This window comes from Triturus cristatus, chromosome 2_2 (genome assembly GCF_964204655.1).
Source record: "Triturus cristatus chromosome 2_2, aTriCri1.1, whole genome shotgun sequence".
NCBI classification, from domain to species: Eukaryota; Metazoa; Chordata; class Amphibia; order Caudata; family Salamandridae; genus Triturus; species Triturus cristatus.
In genome coordinates this window covers 462,708,270-462,730,000 of record NC_140582.1, presented here as the reverse complement: position 1 = coordinate 462,730,000, position 21,731 = coordinate 462,708,270, and the positions used below count along the sequence as shown (strand labels likewise).

Here is a 21,731-nt window from a genome sequence, read left to right as displayed (position 1 = left end):
ATTGAAAAAAATGGCAGACGACTCAAATTCTCTCAAAGCAATGCTGTGCAGAAAGCACACCAGGATTTAACATACTGTGTTTAGCGGGCCTTACTGTTTCCCTGTATCTGGCCCGCGCTCCATCGCAGTCGGCCTGAACTTGTGACTTAGTCCTGCTCTGGTGCTACCAGATAACCACAGTTGGCCCTTTCTGCTTCTAAGCATTATTTTAAATTGCATATCTACAATTCTCATAATTTTTTTTCAAAATATTTTTATTTGGTTTAAAAAAAACAACATGCAAAAGGGCACAAGCATGCACCCATGACAAACAAATAAACAAGCCGGGTGAGAGGATGCATGTGGGAAGTGCAGTAGTAATCATCATGTACATCATCAATAGTGACATGGGAACACTTAGGCAAGAAATAACAATCTGACAGTTACCGATGATGGAATCGAATGTACAAATAGACTTGAGAAGATAAGGCCTCGTTTGCATCCTCCGATATCTTCATATCACAGTATTTAATCCACCCAACCCAAATCTTATCGAATTTACGTGGCAATACTCTTCTTCCAAAGTGACTTTTACTGCTGTCATGTATAGGTCCATCCCCGCCCTCCATTCTGACATGGATGGTATTTCAGGAGCCCCCGGTGTTTTGCCACATCCCTCTTCGCCACCATTTGTTCCAGGATACAGAAGAGTATCTTCGCCTGTGGGACATCCTCATCATTGGGTATACCACGAAGTTCCTATGTGGGTTCAACAGGCAGCATCACTCCAACCACCTTACCCAGTTCATTTATTATCTTTTGCCAATATGTTTGTACAGCTGGGCAAGTCCACAGACTATGCCTACACCTCAGACATTCCGGGAACACCATATGAGTCCTATAATTGGACTTTTGTTGTTTTGGTTTCTAATAATATATTACATTGTACTCCATTTTTATATTGGATTTGTTCATGTGTTGTGTTTTCACTTTAATACTGTTTGAAACGCTGCATAAATACTGTACACATTGCCTCCAAGTTAAGCCTGACTGCTTTGATGTCAAGCTACCAGAGGGTTTAGCACTCGTTAATTAGGGATTTACTTGTGACTTCACCCTGACTGGAGTTGTGATTGCTGCTTGAGTAAGGTTTTTATGACCTGCCCCCAACCAGTAACCTAATTTCCTACATATATCTTGCACATTTTGTTCCTAATTCAATATGTAAGTTCATCATGTAGAAACCGGTACATAAATAACAGAAATAACACCTATCTGGCAATTTATTTTTGGAGGCACAGTATTAAGGGAAATTAATCTAGGGTCAATATGTATTTAACTGCAATACTTTAAAGGCAAAGGTGACTTTCTGGCTCCCTGGATCACAAGGGTCATAGAGCAGCCATTTTTTCCCTTGATCTACTGATGCTAGAAACAGTCCTTATGGCTGAGGGAACTGCTGTGCTTCAACGAAATAGGGAGAAAATGTGTTTGCCTTTCATGGTCTTTCTAACGAGACTACCAATGGCTTCTATGACTTTTGAGGAATTAAGATGATTTGCCTCCGACAAATCAGCATAACAGCGGGCTTTCTAAATTGCATTACCTGGATAATTGGATACTCTGCAGTACACCTTGGAGCTAGCTAGGGTTTTTGGTTTATACCAGGTATAGTTTTTCCTTGTAAGTGATCCTCCCCATTACATGGGCATGGTTATCCTTAGGAATACATCTGTTGCAGATACAGTGTAAATTATACTATATTAGCAACAAACAATTTTTAGACGAGGTTTCAGAAAAACAGTACAGACCTTTACACATGAGCATCTTGATATTTAAATTCACGGTTAAAATACCAATACTACTCCTGTCAGAGAGAAAAATTTCTGACTTGTAAGTGGACAGTGTGATTATTTACATAGCCTCTAATGCATACGTAAGACACAGTCTGGGAGTGAAAGAAAATGTGTATGTTTGGTGTGTTCCTGGAAGGTGCTAACACAACAAGAAGGCATCCAAAATATTTCGTTTACCAGCAGAATGTTATGAATATATTCCTCCGGTAGTGTTTCTTTTGAATTGACAAATATACAAAATATATTTGTTCGAGGCATATGAGCTGCAGATTACACACTGTGCATAGATCGCCATCTGGTGTTGGGCCCGGATGTTTGCACTTGTTTTTGTCTTGGAAAGTCCTTGGAAGTCACGAGGTATGTGACTCCTCCTTTGGATCATAGTGCGCATGGGCATCGGCTCCATTCTCAGATAGTTTTTTTCCGCCATCGGGCTCGGATGTGTTCTTGCGTTCCAGTTCGGAACCGTTAACGGTTTTCTCTTTCGACGCGCAGTCCTTCGCTTCTCGACGGTATTGTTTCGATCGCGTTTTCCATTCACAAGTGACCCTTCAACTTCGAAGTCTTCGATTCCGGTCTTCGACGAAGGCCTTCGGGCCTACCTGGGCCTCATCCCCGGTTCATGGAAAGGACGCCATTCAAAAAGTGTCCTCGATGTGGGTCAAAGTTTCCCCACACCGACCTACATGAGGTGTGCAACCTCTGCCTCTCACCGGAGCATGCGCCTCCTTCCGCTCCAAGAAGACGATCCGGGACCGACTGGCTCGAAGAACAATGGCGCGCTCGTCATCTTCGTTCCCAGACGACATCTTTCAAGAGGGCGTTGATGTTCCGGAGCAGGGTCGGGTCGAAGAAGCCATCATCAGCGCCTCCGAAGCAGATGATTCCGACGTCGAAGACATCACTCCAGCTCAAAGGGCCGTGAGTACAGATGTCGACCCCGACCCACACCCCCCCCCTCGACACTGGCTCGAGTCAGCCTACCCTCGCTACCGAAAAACAAACTCAGGCACCGAAGAAGAAAACGTCCTCCTCCTCATCCACGCCGACCGCTGCTTCGACATCAAAGCACTCTGCGTCGGAGGCTAGCACAGGTTCCTTGGCACCGACCACACCCTCGAAGCCGACTAAAAACCGCCCACCAAAAGGCCCCGACTCTTCCAAGTCGAAGACCTCTGAACCGAAAAAACAGCAACCGGTTCCATCTGATAAAGACACTTAAAAACTACACGGTTCCAAACCTAGAACCGCTACCGAGTCGACGCCGAAAAAACTTACGGCACCGAAGCTCTCGACTCCGAAGGATCTGTCTCCCACAGACGAGCTGTTTTGTCCAGATCCTACCCAAAAGACTCTAATAAAGGATCCTAAAACTGGTCATTTAATGCTTAGCATCAAGAAAAGACCCCTGGAAACTCCTGCGCCCGCACCGCCACCAAAGAAGAGAGACTTTGCTACCTCTCCATTAAGGATCCCTTCTCTTCCTCCTCCTCCTCCTCCTCCTCCTCCCCCTCCCCCACTACACCACTCTCCCACACCATCACCTACCCCACTAGATGATGATGATGATGACAACACCTCAGATGATGCAGGGGGGGTGCGGATGATCAACCCCTTGGGGACCCTACCCCTACTGGCTCCCCTGACCCCTGGGATGATTACAGTGTCCCAGACGTCCCTTAAACCCCACAGGATGATATTTATCCCTCCAGGCCTTCCCCTCCAGAGGAAAATATCGGATTCAACCAGCTCCTTCACAGAGCTGCCCAATACCACGGGGTTGCCCTGCATACAGACCCAGTAGAGGAGGATTTTCTTATGGACACCTTCGATACCACACAAAGGTCCACCTCAACTCTGCCCATGCTTAAAGGGGTCATTAAGCATGCACCAGAGATCTTTAAAGACCCAGTTAGAACTCGAGTCATCAACCCGAGAATAGAAAAGAAGTATAAAGCTGCTCCTACTGACCCAGTTTACTAGACTCCTTAGTAGTCTCTAATGCAAGGAAGAGAGCAAAGTCCCAAACATCAGGGGACGCACCACCACCAGATAAGGAATCAAAACTCCTAGACGCCTCTGGCAAACGTACAGCGGCACAGGCAGCAAACATTTGGGGCATTGCTAATACCCAAGCGCTGCTAGCCAGGTATGACAGGGCACATTATGATGAATTTGAGTCCATGATGCAGCACCCCCCGACAAATATAAAAACGGGGCTAATGAACTCATCCAGGAGGGTAAAACCATCACTAACGCCTCCATCCGTTGTGCCCTAGATGTAGCAGATACCACCTCAAGGGCAATAAACACCAGTGTCCATTTGCGCAGGCATGCCTGGTTACGCATATCAGGTTTTAAACCCGAAGTCCAGAGTTCTATACTCAATCAGCCTTTTGATGAGCAACACCTATTTGGCCCTAATGTAGACGTATCCCTGGAGAAAATGAAAAAGGATACAGACACCGCCAAATCTATGGGAGCCTTGCAATCGCAAGTTCCCAGACGGTCCTTTCGTCGCTCATCCTTCAGAAGTACCCACAGAGGCTACTCCTCGGATAGCCCTTCCACCTCTTACAAGGCTCCCACCCAATCCACCTTTACTAGACGTTACCAAAGGGGTGGTTACAGGGAGAACAACAGCAAAGGCAGAGGCAAGAACAACACCACCTGCTCTGCCCCCACCCCCACGACTTCCCTCCACTTCCCTCAGACCATTCCACTCCAGTCAGGGGAAGACTCCACCAATTTCTCCCTGCCTGGACAAACATCATTTAAGACAGGTGGGTCCACCAAATAATTCAATCAGGCTACTCTCTCGAACTAACATCTACCCCCCCCCAACCATACCACCCAAACACCGTCCAATGTCACAAGAACATCTGTTACTATTAAAGCAGGAGTGTAGGAAGGTGGAATCTGACTATATGGTTGCCCCCACTTTTTTCCTGGTGTTTTGCTGGTTTATGACTTAGTTGGACTGGGATCCTGCTATTCAGGGTCCCATTCTATCTACTTTCTCTCTAAAATGGTTTGCATGTATATTAGGTACATATCTAATTGGATTCTGGAGTACCTTATAAGCCCCCAGTATATGGTATACTATGTACCTAGGGCATAGGTACCTCAGAGGCCTACCAGGGGCTGAAGCATGTATTATGCCACCCCTGGGAAGCACTCTAAAATGGCATCACAGGTCTGCTACAGCAGCCTGGGTAAGGGTGTGCTTGCACCCCTTACAGTGGTATAGGCTACCTATATACACATATATATGGAGACACATGTAAACCTATAAGTCACTCCTATGGCAGGCCTTGACAATCCTGAAGACGGAGTGCTTGGTTTTGTGTGAGAGGGTGCCCAAGGATGAGCTGAGCCTCTCTGCAGCTTTCGTAAATACTTCCTTATGGCTGTTCTGTGATACAACATGTGGACCCTGTTACAGATCCATGCATTGTTCTGTGATACAGCCATACCATATACTCTTAAGTGCATTATAACCTCGCGATAAATGCTAACTTTGGAATGGCTGCATCAAAACATGTTGTGTTTGGTGTCAAACGCTTTGGAATACTACCCAACCCCGCCAGTTCTGGCGGCGGGGGTAGCATTCGACCCTTCTAGAGGGAGAGACATGTTCAAACTGGTCAAACCCGGCAGGACTTTCCTGAGCCCTAGCATCACAAAATGGATGCCTCTGCCACTGACCGAAACTCCGGCAGGGGAGGCCTGGACAATAGATTTCCTGTCTAAGGGAGGTGTAACCACCTCCCCAGACAGGCAGATGTGTATTGGGGCTGGACGGGAGCACTCTCTGGTGCTTTGAAGTCCTGCACTGGGGGCACACTTGGTGTCCCTGTGCATAGTCCAGTTCAAACCGGCTGCAGGGGCTACCTGCCACTGCTCTGGCGTGAAACTGGACAAAGGATATGGGTGAAACCACCCCTCTTTCCAAACCCTCCCTTAGGTGGGTCCCTAGAGTATGTCCAACCCCCAAACTTAGTATAAGTATGGGAACCCAGTCCTTGTGACTTCAGATTACCCTGAACGAAACTCTGCAACATATATCCTGGACCTTCGACTTTCTATCACGACCAGAAGAAATCTCCCTTGGGGTCAAGGAGTGACTCCCCTGCTTGGCAGGCACCAAAGAAGCAACTGACCGGTCTGCCTCGCTGAAGCTCCCGCCGGACACCGAAATCTTTGCATCACCAGAGGTGGATTTCCAGGCTTCCCCAAGGCTACCCTGAGTCCACAGCAACGCTGAGGCCCGTGGCTATCGTGGGTGACGTGGAACCGTGAACCCCGGAGACCGTGATCTTTTGCAGCAACAGCATCTTCCTGGTCCTCCTCGAAGTTGTGCTTTGGGCTCTGAGAAGCCCCAGCCTTGAGCACCTCCTGCACCGAAGATTGCTGGCCTCCACTCCACGAATGACCCGTGGGCTAGTTTCAAGTGCGACCGCTCGAGGCTCCTTCGCGATCACTAGCCTGTTGGCTAGCAGATCCCCACGAAGGCAACTCCTCTTCTGCTTGGGCTTTCCTGGTTTCTCCAAACGTGCCCTGACTTACCTTCGCTTGGTGAGCCCCTCAGACCTTGCTGGTCTGCACCTAGTCCTTTCTCTGAATTCCTGTGACTTGCCATTGCCAAGGCTTGTTGGGTCCAATCTGGTCGCCGACACCGCAGCACTCGACAGACTTCGTGGGATAGCTCGAATCTGGCTCGTGGACTTAGTCGACGCCTCCTGGACCTCGTGGCTGAAGAGTCAAGACACCCATAAACTCACCTGAAGCACCCGACATCTGTGGGCATTGGTCCATCCTGCCCTTGGTCACTGGCTAGTGACCCAGACTCTGTCCCCTCTGCTTTCAGGTTCCTTCCATCCTAGATCCAGGCTTGGATCTCTTCGGACAGTTCTCCTCTTCACGGCAGCAGCAGTTCTTTGCAGGCTTTCATTGCAATCGACGACGCGACCCAAAACCAAAGACACCTATGCACCCGGCTTCCCTGGGTGAGGTACCTCGAGTACTCCTGTGCTCCCGTGGGTGCTGGCCCTAGAACCTCTTAAGTCCAAAAGGGTTTGTTCCTGACTCGATTAGAAGTGTCCCTAATCTTTAAATTTCCAACCGCGACATTGCCCATAGAAGATAACGGGAACCCGCGGTTGTGTTCTCACACTGCATACCGTCCCGTGGGTCCCCTGTGTCACTACCTTGGGTGGTTCCTTGGGGTCGCAGCGATTCTACATGCCCTAGGCCTTGTGTCTAGTTCAGTCATGGTTCTTATACCATTTTTTTTGGTATATATGGTTTGGTACGCCCCTAGGGCCCAAACGTGTATTTGTGCTATTACTGATGATTGCTCACTTGTAGCTTAAGTACTTCGAACTCCAGTCTCATAAAGAGACTAGAGGGGTGTGTTTTATCTTAAATACATATATCTTAAATATATACTTGGTGTGGTTGTCTTTTCATTTGATCATTCAAGAGGTTATAGACTGGTAAAACAAGCTGCTTTACATTCCTTCAAGACTTAGCCTGAAGGCTGCTCTCCATAGCTACCACTAGGATAGCTTTCAATAAAGGTTGTCTTTAACCTATCACCTTAAGGGGTTGTTTGGACTAATACAAGGCCCACTAGAACTAGTGGACAGCATATATCAGGCCACCTTCTCACAAGGAGGTATTCTCCCTCCTACAAAAAAGTGCAATAGAACCAGTTCCCCAGCACCAACAAAACAAGGGAGTTTACTCCCTTTATTTTCTCATACCAAAGAAGGATGGATCTCTAAGGTCTATTTTAGACCTCAGACCCCTAAACCTATACATACACTCAGACCACTTCCACATGGTCACACTTCAGCAGGTCCTCCCTCTACTTTCCCAGGGCGCCTTCCTTACTACTCTAGACCTCAAGGACGCCTATTTCCACATTCCCATTCACAGCGCTTACAGAAAATATCTTCGATTCGTAGGGGACTGTCAGCACCATCAATTCAAAGTACTCCCATTTGAAATCACCACAGCACAAATAGTGTTTACCAAGTGCCTAGCAGTGGTGGCAGCACACCTAAGAAGACAACACATCCATGTCTTCCCATATCTAGATGACTGGCTCATAAGAGCCAGCTCATACAATCAGTGTGTACAACACACTCACGCCACTATTCAACAACTTCACGACCTGGGGTTCACAATAAACCACACCAAGTCCCAACTACAACCGTCCCACACACAACAATACCTCGGTGCCACAATAGACACCTCAAGGGCGGTTGCCTATCCCAGTCCCACCAGGATAGCGAGCATGCAAGCTCTTCTCACCAGATTCCAACCGCAACACTCTCTTCCAGCTAGAGTGTTCATGCAACTCATAGGGATGATGGCCACTTGCATATTCATAGTGCCTCATGCAAGACTCCAAGAGTGCTTAGCACGCCAATGGAACCAGGCTCAAGGTCAGCTAACAGATCTGGTGTTGGTAGACAGTCGTACCCATCGCTCTCTGCAGTGGTGGAACACCAAGAACCTTTCCAAAGGGCGACCGTTCCTCGAGCCAGTTCCTCAAATAGTCATGAAAACGGACGCATCGCTCTCCGGCTGGGGAGCTCACCTACTACATCACACCATGCAGGGCAGGTGGACACCACAACAAAACTTACTCCACATCAACCACCTGGAGTTACTAGCCATATTCCTAGCCTTAAAAGCATTTAAAAAACAAATACCAGGCAAGACTGTCCTAGTCCGCACCGACAACATGACAGCCATGTATTATATCCAAAAACAAGGTGGAACACACTCTCTGCAGCTCTCTCAGCTCGCACAGAGCATATGTAGGTGGGCTATATCCCGATAGGCGATTCTACCCACGCAGTATCACTGTACGCTGATGACGTACTCCTATATGTCCGGGACATTACGGCCGACTTGACCCCTATATCACGCATCCTGCATGATTTTGCGGAGGTGACGGGCCTTAGGGTGAATTGGGCCAAGTCCACTGTTTATCCCTTAACACCAGTCGTGCCCCAGGGTCCGGTACGAATAGGAGACGTTGATATCTCGTGGAGTCCCCAAGCGGTTCGATATCTCGGCGTTAAGCTATATCATACGCCGCAAGATATCTATGAGGGGAATTACCGCACACTGATGGGCAGCATCCGATCCTTGGTCCATTTCTGGAAGGGTCTCCACTTGGCTGTCACGGGAAAGATAGCCGTCGCAAAAATGATCCTGGTCCCGCGCCTGCTTTACCTCTTCTCCAATCTTCCGGTGGTTCCCCCGCGATCCCTGTTCCGTGAGCTGGATACCCTGCTTGGGACCCTCATATGGGGCAACGGCCACCGGCGTATAGCCCTGGCAAAACTGCAATTACCCCTTGACCAGGGTGGGTTGGCGGCTCCTTCATTCGAGGCGTATTTCCTTGCCGCCCGATTACAGTGGGTGTCGCGTTGGACGGCAGGCCGGGCACAAGAGGAGCTGATCACTGATACAGGGCAGATTCCAACCCCCACTGTCCATCGCATGCTGCTGCCGGGTGCAACCCCGCCGCTATCCCGGCCCCTCCAGGTCATGACAGCGCGCACCTGCTTGGCGCGTGTTCACCGACTTAGTCGGGATACTTCCCTGTACTCTCCGCTGCTGCCGTTGGTGGGGCTCCCCAGGGGTCGGGCGTATTACACAGAGCGAATGATGCAGGTGTGGACGGATCATGCTGTGACGGAGGTGGGTATGCTGTTCTCCGGGGAGAGCTTGCAGACCTTCGATGCACTGGTCGGGGACTTCGAGCTTCCCAGGGGGCAGTTCCGACGGCATAGGCAACTTCTCACGGACTGCCGCAGGCAGTGGCGTGGGATCGATACGGAGCCCCCCACGCACCCAGTCATCCATGCGATACTGCAGATGGGGTCAGGTCGCCATCTTGTCACTTGGATCTACAAAGCAGTACGGACCCTGCGGAGTCCTACGCTGGCGCCCCTCAGAGAACACTGGGAAGATGACTTCCAAAGGCCCCTACATGACAGGGAGTGGACTAGGGCCCTTGAATACACTAAAAAAGTGTCCCGCAATTACCGGTTTAAGAACATACAGTTGCATATACTACACAGGGCGTATCTCACCCCGAAAAGCTGCAGAAATATTTCCCTGACGGTGTGTTCGGTTGCCCCAGATGCCTGGAGCCCGCGGCCTCGTTTAATCACATGTTTTGGGATTGTCCGACGCTTTACAGTTACTGGCACACGATTCATACTGCCCTTAAAACGGTTACGGGGTTACAGGACCTGGACACATGGGAGGCGTGTGCACTGGGTATTCATGGGCGACATAAACACCAGAAGGTGGAAAGGAGGTTTGCTTTCCTGGTGTTGCTCCTAGCCAAACGATGCATCGCTATGCATTGGAAGACGCCGGGGGGGCCCCTTCTAGCGGCATGGGTGGGAGCAGTCAAGAAGTGGGGCAAGGCGGAGGAAACAACACTCAGAACGGAGGAGGCCCGGGGGATGCGCAAACACCCGATCTCCATGCCATGGGCCATGTTAAATGTAAAAACAACAATTAATGGACAGAATGCAGAACAATGTCATACATTCACCCCAGTACAGAGATCTGGGCCTAAATCCATCGCTTTTTTGCTCACCATGCCGTTCCAGTTTGAACCCAGCCATATGCAAATCAGTCTTGACCCTGTGCCTCATGGGAACAGTCCAGCCCGAACTGCCAAGCCAGGTCCTCCCTGGACTGGAAAAAAGCATCCTAGGACCAGTTTAGGATAGCTTGATTCCAGTGGCATGGAGAGCAAGGGACCCACGTCTGGGCATACCCATCCCACTCGGGGTGACAAATGCAAAAACAACAATTAATGGGCAGAATGCAGAACAATGTCATACATTCACCCCAGTACAGAGATCTGGGCCTAAATCCATCGTTTTTTTGCTCACCATGCCGTTCCAGTTTGAACCCAGCCATATGCAAATCAGTCTTGACCCTGTGCCTCATGGGAACAGTCCAGCCCGAACTGCCAAGCCAGGTCCTCCCTGGACTGGAAAGAAGCATCCTAGGACCGGTTTCGGGGTTTCACCCCTCTTCAGCCAGGATAGCTTGATTCCAGTGGCATGGAGAGCAAGGGACCCACGTCTGGGCATACCCATCCCACTCGGGGTGACAAATGCAAAAACAACAATTAATGGACAGAATGCAGAACAATGTCATACATTCACCCCAGTACAGAGATCTGGGCCTAAATCCATTGTTTTTTTGCTCACCATGCCGTTCCAGTTTGAACCCAGCCATATGCAAATCAGTCTTGACCCTGTGCCTCATGGGAACAGTCCAGCCCGAACTGCCAAGCCAGGTCCTCCCTGGACTGGAAACAAGCATCCTAGGACCGGTTTCGGGGTTTCACCCCTCTTCAGCCAGGATAGCTTGATTCCAGTGGCATGGAGAGCAAGGGACCCACGTCTGGGCATACCCATCCCACTCGGGGTGACAAATGCAAAATCAACAATTAATGGACAGAATGCAGAACAATGTCATACATTCACCCCAGTACAGAGATCTGGGCCTAAATCCATCGTTTTTTTGCTCACCATGCCCGTTCCAGTTTGAACCCAGCCATATGCAAATCAGTCTTGACCCTGTGCCTCATGGGAACAGTCCAGCCCGAACTGCCAAGCCAGGTCCTCCCTGGACTGGAAACAAGCATCCTAGGACCGGTTTTGGGGTTTCACCCCTCTTCAGCCAGGATAGCTTGATTCCAGTGGCATTGAGAGCAAGGGACCCACGTCTGGGCATACCCATCCCACTCGGGGTGACAAATGCAAAAACAACAATTAATGGACAGAATGCAGAACAATGTCATACATTCACCCCAGTACAGAGATCTGGGCCTAGATCCCGCAATTACCGGTTTAAGAACATACAGTTGCATATACTACACAGGGCGTATCTCACCCCCGAAAAGCTGCAGGAATATTTCCCTGACGGTGTGTTCGGTTGCCCCAGATGCCTGGAGCCCGCTGCCTCGTTTAAGCACATGTTTTGGGATTGTCCGACGCTTTACAGTTACTGGCACACGATTCATGCTGCCCTTAAAACGGTTACGGGGTTACAGGACCTGGACACATGGGAGGCGTGTGCACTGGGTATTCATGGGCGACATAAACACCAGAAGGTGGAAAGGAGGTTTGCTTTCCTGGTGTTGCTCCTAGCCAAACGATGCATCGCTATGCATTGGAAGACGCCGGGGGGGGCCCCCTCCAGTGGCATGGGTGGGAGCAGTCAAGAAGTGGGGCAAGGCAGAGGAAACAACACTCAGAACGGAGGAGGCCCGGGGGATGCGCAAACACCCGATCTCCATGCCATGGGCCATGTTAATGCACGCTTTTGCGCAGGAAACAGCAGCTGTGGCGAGTTCAAGACTGATTGACCCCCCGGGGCCGCCCACGACTCCGGAGCCCACCCCGGGAAATGCGCAGGCAGTCCAAGCACCCGGTGACTCGCAGAGGCAGACACCACAGGTCCCACCGCCGGGTCCCTCATAGGAAATGATCGGTGCTCCCGCCTCCCCTGACTCCCTTCCCTCCTCCGCATCCGTGACCACCCCGACTTTATCCCACACGATGGTCCAGCTCTCAGGCGCACAGCTACAAGTATTCTGGATATGCGACATAGTGCACCCCTTTTCCCTAGTTTCTCTGTCCCCAGTTAGTTGACGGTTAGTTAATGGCTGCAACCCCATAGCCTCTACGACACCCCTTACAGGGGATTACTCACATTGCACGGCCCCCAAGCGGCGAGGCGATCACTGCGCGCTCCAGTAGGGCATACCCAGAGGCTGTTCCCGGACACATACCTGCAGCCCAACTCAGGGTAGAGGCGAGTAGCCCGAGGACCCACGAGATTGAGAGACCGAAAGGGATGTGACTGGGCGCTCCTGATATGTAAGCCTATATTTCATAGCTATATGATAATGGCACTATCGCCGGTGCCTACGTGTATAACTGTTTATAAATGCCAATAAAAATGTTTTACAAAATAAAAGCAACGTCCAATGTAGGTGGGCTATACCTCAGAACATTTTTCTCCTAGCCCAACATGTCCCAGGAGTCCAAAACACAATAGCCGATCTGTTGAGCCGTCAAACACAACAAATCCACGAGAGAACTTCATCCACAAGTTCTTCAACCGTTTTTTCAGATGTGGGGGCAATCACAGATAGACCTCTCCGCCACCCAAGAAAACGCCAAATGCCCAAGCTTCGCCGCCAGGTATCCTCACCCATCGTCCAAAGGCAATGCGATATGGATGAACTGGTCAGGCAGATTTTCGTACGCTTTTCCGCCTCTCCCACTCATTCCACTAGTAGTGCGCAAGCTACAGCAACACTCCTTAACGCTCATCCTAGTTGCTCCAACTTGGGCCAGACAACCATGGTACATCACAAAGCTGGAACTCTCCATAGTTCCACACCAAAAATTACACCTCTCTCCACGCCTCTTAACCCAGAATCATGGAGAGATCCAACACCCAGACCCAGCTCAGCTCAACCTAGCGATCTGGCTCCTGAAGTCCTAGAATTTGGTTACCTTAACCTTCCTCCTGACTGTATGAACGTCATCAAAGAAGCTAGACGGCCTACCACTAGAGCATGCTATGCAGCCAAGTGGAAAAGATTTGTGATATACTGCCATAACAACAACACTGATCCCCTAGATGTGTCTATCCAACACATCATAGGCTACTTACTACACCTCCAAACATGCAACTTAGCCTACACGTCTGTCAGACTGCATCTTGCTGCCATAGCAGCATATCTACAAAATAGACAACATCTCTCACTTTTCAGAGTACCTGCCATAAAGGCCTTTATGGAAGGACTCAAGAGAATAATTCCCCCCAGAGTACCACCTTCGCCTGTGTGGAATTTAAACATCGTTCTCACAAGACTAATGGGGCCTCCATTTGAACCGCTACATAAATGTGAGCTACAATTCTTAACATGGAAAACTGCTTTCCTAGTAGCCATTACTTCTCTACGAAGAGTTAGTGAACTGCAAGCACTAACCATTCAGGAACCCTTTCTGCAGATGCATCTTAATAAGGTTGTTCTCCGAACTAATCCTAAATTCCTCCCTAAAGTCATTTCTCCCTTTCACCTCAATCAATCTGTGGAGCTGCCCGTATGCTTCTCGCAACTACAAACAGTTGCAGAAAGAGCTCTTCACACCTTAGATGTCAAAAGAGCACTACTGTACTACATAGAGAGAACACAACCTTTTCGTAAGACCAAACAACTATTAGTGTCTTTTTCACCACCACACAAGGGCAACCCCATATCAAAATCTGGGATAGCTAGGTGGATTGTCAAATGCATACAGATTTGTTACCACAAAGCAAAACGTACATTATCTGTTCCTCCTAAAGCCCACTCTACACGAAAGATAGGGGCTTCAATGGCATTTTTAGGGAACATTCCCTTTGATGATAAATGCAGAGCAGCTACATGGTCTACACCGCACACATTCACAAAACACTATGGTGTCGATGTGCAAATTAAACAACAAGCTAGTGTGGGCCAGGCTGTACTCAAAACACTATTTCAAACTACTGCAGCAGATTCTAGTGGTCGCCGCTAGGAGGGGATACTGCTATACAATCTATGCACAGTGTATAATCTGCAGCTCATATGCCTCGAACGGAATATGCTACTTACCAGTATGCATCTGTTCTTGGCATGTAGAGCTGCAGATCTACACACGCCCACTCACCTCCCTGGCTACCATTATCTGTTCCAGTATTATCTTACTTGGATACAGCATACATTGGCATCTTTCCTGTTTCTTACTAAGCTCCATCATTTCCCTGCTGGCGAAAAACAATCTGAGGATGGAGCCCATGCGCACTATGATCCAAAGGAGGAGTCGCATACCTCATGACTTCCAAAGACTTTCCAAGACAAAAACAAGTGCAAACATCCGGGCCCAACACCAGATGACGATCTATGCACAGTGTGTAGATCTGCAGCTCTACATGCCAAGAACAGATGCATACTGGTAAGTAGCATATTCCTTATAAGTGGGTTAACATTGCAGATGGAATAGACCATTATAATCTCTCTTTTTGGCATAGAAAATACCTGTCCCTTTAAGTAAACTGCCTGGTGTGACATTGCCAGGAGCTAAACATTCCAGATATTGTATGAGCTTCTATATGTTCTACACACATACAACTTTCCTTCGTGTATAAAATAAACATTAGATTTTTGTCTTTCTTTTTCTAAATAAGTATTAGAGACCTACTTAGCCCATCATTACAAGTTTCTTTATAATTCCGAATTATGCATTAAAACTGCACCTTAGAGGAGGAGCTTAGCGCGCATCCAAGATGGTCGCGTGAGCACAGGGCTCCCCGGACCCTCGCCACTCCTCGCAATTTATCCTGATGATATCCTGATTTCTTGGACGGACTCTTGAAGGTGAACCCCGACTGAGTCCATAACTCTTTCCAGAATTTAAATCGGACTTGGGCGACCAGCATTGCAGCACTTTGAACTTTTGAGGCCCACCTGGAGGCCGTGCCGGGGACTTGGTGATCTGTGGAGCCGGGACGTAGTTGAACAACAACGGCATTGGGACCTCATCGGTGGCCGTACCCCCACTTTCGGTTTCGCTTTTCGGATCCTGGCATGGTCTGATTGAGGAACTGTTTCGCTCGGCCGGGGACCAATCCAGCCTCCATTTAGTGTCATCGCTGCCTCCTCATTACAGCCTACTGGGTCAAGTTGCGACTCTCTCCGGACCCTACGAGCCAGCTTCTTGGCCGGTTGGTGCCCGACCTGCCGGCGGCCATTTTCACCAGGTCTTGCGGGCCCCTCCGGGGTGCATCTTCCAACATGACGGGCAGGGGTGAACCAGAGAAGCGGAAGACCAAGACGTCTCTTCGTGGGGGACCGTTCCAGACAAATGTTATGGACCGTTATACTCAAGCCAAAGGCTCCCCCGGGCTCTCCAGCAGTACCCCGGAGGACGCCAGAGAAGACCCTTCTGCCCCTGTTGACTTGTCCCTGCAGGACATTATGGGCGCCATCACCGGCATGAAGGAGACCATCGGCCAGCAGTATGAGGCTCCGGCTCGTAAAATTGACACAGTCGCCATTGATGTCACTCTAATCAGGGCCGACCTGTCTAAGACGAAGGTGAAGTCATTGGATTTGAAGACTTCCAGCCTCACGGCCGATGTGTCGGAACTTCAAACAGACCTTGGCGCTCTGAAATCGGCCAACGACCTGATGTCCCATCGGCTGGAGGATTTTGAGAACAGGGCAAGACGCAACAACATTCGCGTCATAGGTGTTCCAGAGAATCCCGAGACTCGTTCGGTTGACCTCCTGGTCGAAGATCTAATCCTCACCCATCTTGCCCCTTCTGGACTGATCAAGTTTTTCGCTGTGGAGCGTGCACATCGTGTCCCGGTCGGTAAGCCCAAGCCTGGCGCTGCTCCGAGGCTTATCATCGCTAAACTTTTTCATTTCAGGGACCGTGATGCAATTCTGCAGGCTTCGAGAGTGCACGGCCCGGTAAAATTTGAAAACTCCTCTGTCAATTTTTTCCCGGACTTCACTCAACTTGTCCAGAGACAGAGGATGGGCTTTCAGGGGGTTAAGCGACGTCTCCGGGACCTGGGATTGAAGTATGCTATGCTTTTCCCTACCAGGCTTCGAGTGGAATACGAGGAACGGACCTTCTTTTTCGAGCGACCCAACAATGTGAGTGACTGGTTGGATTCCCTGCCTGGTCGGGGCGATCGAACGGGGCACCCTGGCGGTGCCGAGGGTGGTGAGCCTTCACAGAAGTGACCTTTCGGTCCCTAACCTTGACAATCGGACATTGCTCAGTTGGGTTCTACTTCTTTTGTATATTTTGCCTTATAGTAGCTCGCGTCCGGGTGGCGGGTGGAGACGGACCTCTCCCTCCTCCGGGGTCTTTTTGTAGAATGGGATTGTTAGGGTGACAGGCACACTGCTTTTTGGGGTGGCTTTATAGTCTGCAGGGGTGCAGGGAGGGGGGAGTTGTAACGGGTTTCGGTTGGGGGGTGGGAGGGGGTGTTTGTGTTCGTGTTTTTTTTCTCAAGGCTACATAGTGGTTCTTTCTCTGCTTCAGGTGTCCTGCTCTGTGTGGGGAGACTCATGCTACTTTTTTGGGGATGGGGGTAGTGGGTTGAGGTTGATATCTTGGAACGTCAATGGATTGGGGGATTGTATCAAACGGGGTGTTGTACTGCAATATTTGCGTCGTTTGACTCCTGATGTGGTACTCCTGCAGGAGACGCATTTGGTCGGCAATGTGTGTCATGCTATGAATAGGTGGGGATACCGATTGGTTGCACACTCCGGGTTCACCACTGGTTCCAGAGGGGTTGGTATTCTGGTCCGGTCTTCCCTCCCACTAGAGATTGATAATGTCATCCTTGACGACAGAGGGCGTTATGCCGCCCTAACAGGTAGGTGGGAGGGTAAGACTCTTTCTTTAGTCACGATATATGTTCCCCCAGGACTCCAGACCTCCACTTTCTCTGATGTTGGTCGGATGTTGCTGGAACTCCCCGATAGTCTTCTCCTCATGGGTGGGGACTTCAACTCCGTGCTATCAGGCGATCTGGATCGTCACCCCCCCCGGGCCCTTCCTGTTTCCCAATCATGGCTTGGTTGGTTTTTGGACACCTTTCGTCTGGTGGATTGCTGGAGGTTAATGCATCCGACGCAATGTCAATACACCTTCCACTCCGGGGCTCATGGGAGTCTCTCCAGGCTTGATTACTTCCTCATGCCCGCGGCCCAGTCCACCCACGTCGGGGAGGTTAGACACATGGCCCGGGGTATTTCAGATCACTCCCCTGTGTGGCTTCTTTTCGACACGGGGACGCAAGCCGCGGGGCGGATCGCCCCTATTAACCCTTGGCATCTGCGCAACCCCAAGACTCGCAACAGCCTCATTAAGTCGATCGACCACTACTTCCTGGAGAACGGGGGGTCTGTTTTGTCCTCCGTTTCCCTGTGGGAAGCCTTCAAAACTGTTATTCGTGGACAGGCCCTCTCTTTAATAGTCGAGACCAACAAAGCTAGGAATGGGGAGGTCGTGAGGCTGGAGGCCGAAATACTGGAGTTGGAGGCTGATCTAGACTTAGGTGTCACCCAGGATAGGCTCCACGCCCTTAGCTTGAAACAGTTTGAATATAAATCCCTTGTTATGGATGCCGCCAAGACAATGTACAGGGAACAGCAAGGTAGACTGTATGATGTTTGGGATAAGGCGGGTAAATTGATTGCATGGCTTGATAAGAAGGAGAGAGTGAACCGTGTGGTCCCTGTTCTTCAGAATTCCGACGGTGTGCATGTGACTGACCCTGGCGAGATTGTGGAGTGTTTTGCTGACTATTTTCGTGTGGTCTACTCCCCGGTGTCCGATAGAGATGAGGATGACTCTCGTTTCTTGTTGAGGGAAATTGCGCTGCCCTGCCTGTCTGAAGAGGATCGAGAGTGCATGGAGGCAGCGTTGTCGGCCGACGAGATTGCTACCGCGATTCGTTCCCTTCGTTCTGGCAAGGCTATGGGCCCCAATGGATTGCCTATTGAGTTGAACAAATTGCGCCCGGATAAAGTCGCACCGTTTCTCCGTGATATGTTTTTGGAGTCGCGTGAGCTTGTTTCCCTCCCTAGTGACCAGCGTCTGGCCACCATAGTTGTGATTCCTAAGGAGGGCAAGCCTCGTGATCGTTGTGCCTCATACAGGCCTATTTCCCTATTGAATGCTGAACCGAAGATTCTCGCCGAGGTCCTTGCTAATCGCTTACTCGCTGTTATCTGTGACTTGATTCATCCGGATCAATCTGGTTTTATTCCGCACCGGAACACTGCTCTCAACTTGCGGCGTTTACATGGCGTTCTCGCCAGGGCGGATTTTCTTTCCGAGCCGGCCATCTTGGCTTCCTTGGACGCCACGATGGCCTTTGATACGATAGAATGGCCATATCTTTGGGCCACTCTGGCGAAGTTCGGTTTCGGGGCGGGATTCATTAGTTGGGTGAGACTTTTATATACGGATCCGCTAGCTCAGGTTGTTGTCAATGGGAGGGTGTCCCAGCCCTTCGCTCTCGGGGGGGGGTACTAGGCAGGGGTGTCCGTTGTCCCCCCTGCTCTTTGCTCTTGCTCTAGAACCGCTCGCAGCCTGGCTCCGATGGGAACCGTCGATAAAGGGCATTCAGTGGGCCCCTGGCTTTGAGGACCGAGTCTCGTTGTACGCTGACGATATTCTTTTGTACCTCACTTCCCCACGTGAATCCCTTAATGTCCTCTTTGACGTCCTCACTTCTTTCGGTAAAAACTCCGGTCTGATCATTAATTGGTCTAAATCTTGTGTGTATGTTATTTCCGGTGGCCTTCCCCCCTTGCCGAATAGGTTTCCCATTCAAATTTCGCAATCCGGTTTTAAGTACTTGGGGGTCTACGTATCGTTGGACCCGGCGGTCCGCCACGAGCATAATCTCCTTCCTCCTCTCCGGCGATTGAAGTTGGACGTGGCTCGGTGGCGTAGGTTGCCGTTGTCGCCACTCGGTCGAGCGGCACTTTTTAAAATGATGTCCCTGCCCCGATTTCTCTACGCACTCCAGAACTCCTTTGATATTATTCCGGCGGCCTACTTCCGGGAGGTGGAGAGTTTACAGAGGAGACTTGTTTGGGACGGTCGCGCACGCATCGCTCTTGCAAAACTGACTCTCCCCTGGTATGACGGGGGCATTGCGCTCCCGGACATCAGGAGGGATTATTGGGCCTCCCAGTTGTCCGCTATCAACCATGCTACGTATGCACCCGGTCCAAATCCAGCTTTCGAGATGGATAAATATCAGTTGCCTGGTGGCAACTTCAATAGAGCGCTCTACTCTCGGACGGCGGGGAGGAACCTGACGGGACCCACTAAGATTGCAGTACGTGTGTGGAAGGATGCCAATGTGGCCATGGGTTGGAATGATCGCCTGACACGAGCGACCCCCTTGTTTGCGTCGGACGGATTGGGATGCCTCTGGACAACGAAAGGTTTTGAGAACTGGGATACGATTGACATTAGCAGAGTGGGTGATCTCTGGGTGAAAGGTGCGGTCAAATCCTTTGCGGCGCTTCAGAGTGGGTATGAATTGAGTGAGAGGGAGTTTTTAAGATATGCACAGGTTCGCCACGCTTTGCTGTCGGTCTTCAAGGTCGGTACCACGGTCCCTGCATCTTCACCACTCGAGGACCGTATACTTGATGGTCATCTGCCCGATAGTACGATTTCCTTGATTTATAAGAAATTAATCAACAATCGGGCGGACCTCCTTGTTCGTCTTCGGGAGACCTGGACCGGAGACGGGTTGGAGTTGGATGACGAAGACTGGCAGTCCGCACTGTCCTCCCCGAAAGAGGTCGCCATTCCTGCCCGTCTCCGTCTCGTTCAGCTCAAATTTCTTCACCGTGTTTATGTGACGGGTCCTCGTTTGGTTGTGATGGGTTTTTCTTCGGATGGGCTGTGTAAGCGCGGCTGTGGAATGAGCGCCACCTTCCTTCATATCCTTTGGGAGTGTCGCGAGGTTGCGGCTTATTGGCACCGTGTGCATGCGGTAATGGCGTGTGTTACTGGGGTCGCTCTGTTGCCTGAGGCTCGTCGATGTTTGTTGAATTATGGGAGCCGAATGATTACAACGTTGCCCAGGCCCGGTGGGCGGCACTTGGGAACATGACTGCAAAGAGGGATATCGCGCAGCTTTGGGGTTCCCGACGGCCTCCCACCGTGTCAGTGTGGAAGGAGAACATGGACTGGTGCATGTTCATAGAGAAGACGGTATATCTGGTTCGGGGCAAGCCCGGGGCGTGGGGTAGAATTTGGGGTCAGTGGAATACCTACCGAGGTAACATTTGTACGCCCCCTTTTGAAGACGCTCCTGACATTTCTCTGTCCCCCTGATCCTGAGGTTCCTGGAATACTGTACCCTTTTTGCTGATTGTTCTGACTTCCCCGCTGCCTCCCCCCCCCTGGTCATCTCTATTGACCTCCTGATTCTTTACCTGGTATGGTGGGGTCCCCCCATCGGCGCTCGACACAGTCTAGACTGTTTCTCGCCTTGAGTTTTGTTTTACTGTTTTTTTTTTTTGTTTGTTCTTCTCTTTAAAATGTAAAATATTTGTATCCTGCCTAACTTCTGAGTTGCCGAGAATATCTCCTGTAATCCTGCTGAGCCTCTGGGGATCAGTCGCTGCTTCGTGACGACAAGCAATTTACATGCATATACTAGCGGCCGGCCCTGGCAGTTGTAGGCCCATGTTTGGAATGTTGGTTTTCTTGCACAATAAAGTTAAAAAAAAAAAAAAACTGCACCTTAAGCTCTTTCCATAGATCTAGTATGGCAGGGAAAATCTGGCAGATTTTAGTTGTGGAAGAATGTTGGAGTAGCCTTTGGATATCAGGGCTCAGACATTGATTTCTGCAGAAATACCAATTCTAGAGCTGAAAGCTAATGATAGTGGCAGGATAATCTATCCAGTAATTGCAGTGGTGGTATTATCGTATCATGAGGACCTGTTAATCACACCGTAGTTGGGTATGACATTATTACATGGAAATGGTATTAGTGTATTCTGCTTTTGACATTGAGCATCTTCAGAGGGGCTTGTCAGCAGTAAGGTGACCAGCACCTATGTTCTTAGGATATTAGCCAACTGTTCTTATCTTCCTTTTCACACACTGTGTTCCACACTGTTTTCCATTAAGTTTTTTTGTGATTATTTTACATGGTAAAGGGGGCAAGTAAACCACTGACTGCGGTCTTTTTCTCTTTCTTGTCTAACTGAAAGGATTGAAAACTACAGAA

At 50.0% G+C, this 21,731-nt stretch overlaps 1 protein-coding gene across 12 annotated transcripts in view; it reads left to right on the top strand.

Annotated features, from left to right (window-relative positions):
* The window catches only part of BLTP1 (bridge-like lipid transfer protein family member 1), a 1,988,102-nt gene that overhangs the window by 742,039 nt on the left and 1,224,332 nt on the right, over window positions 1–21,731 (top strand). The gene's annotated exons all lie outside the window — the stretch shown is intronic.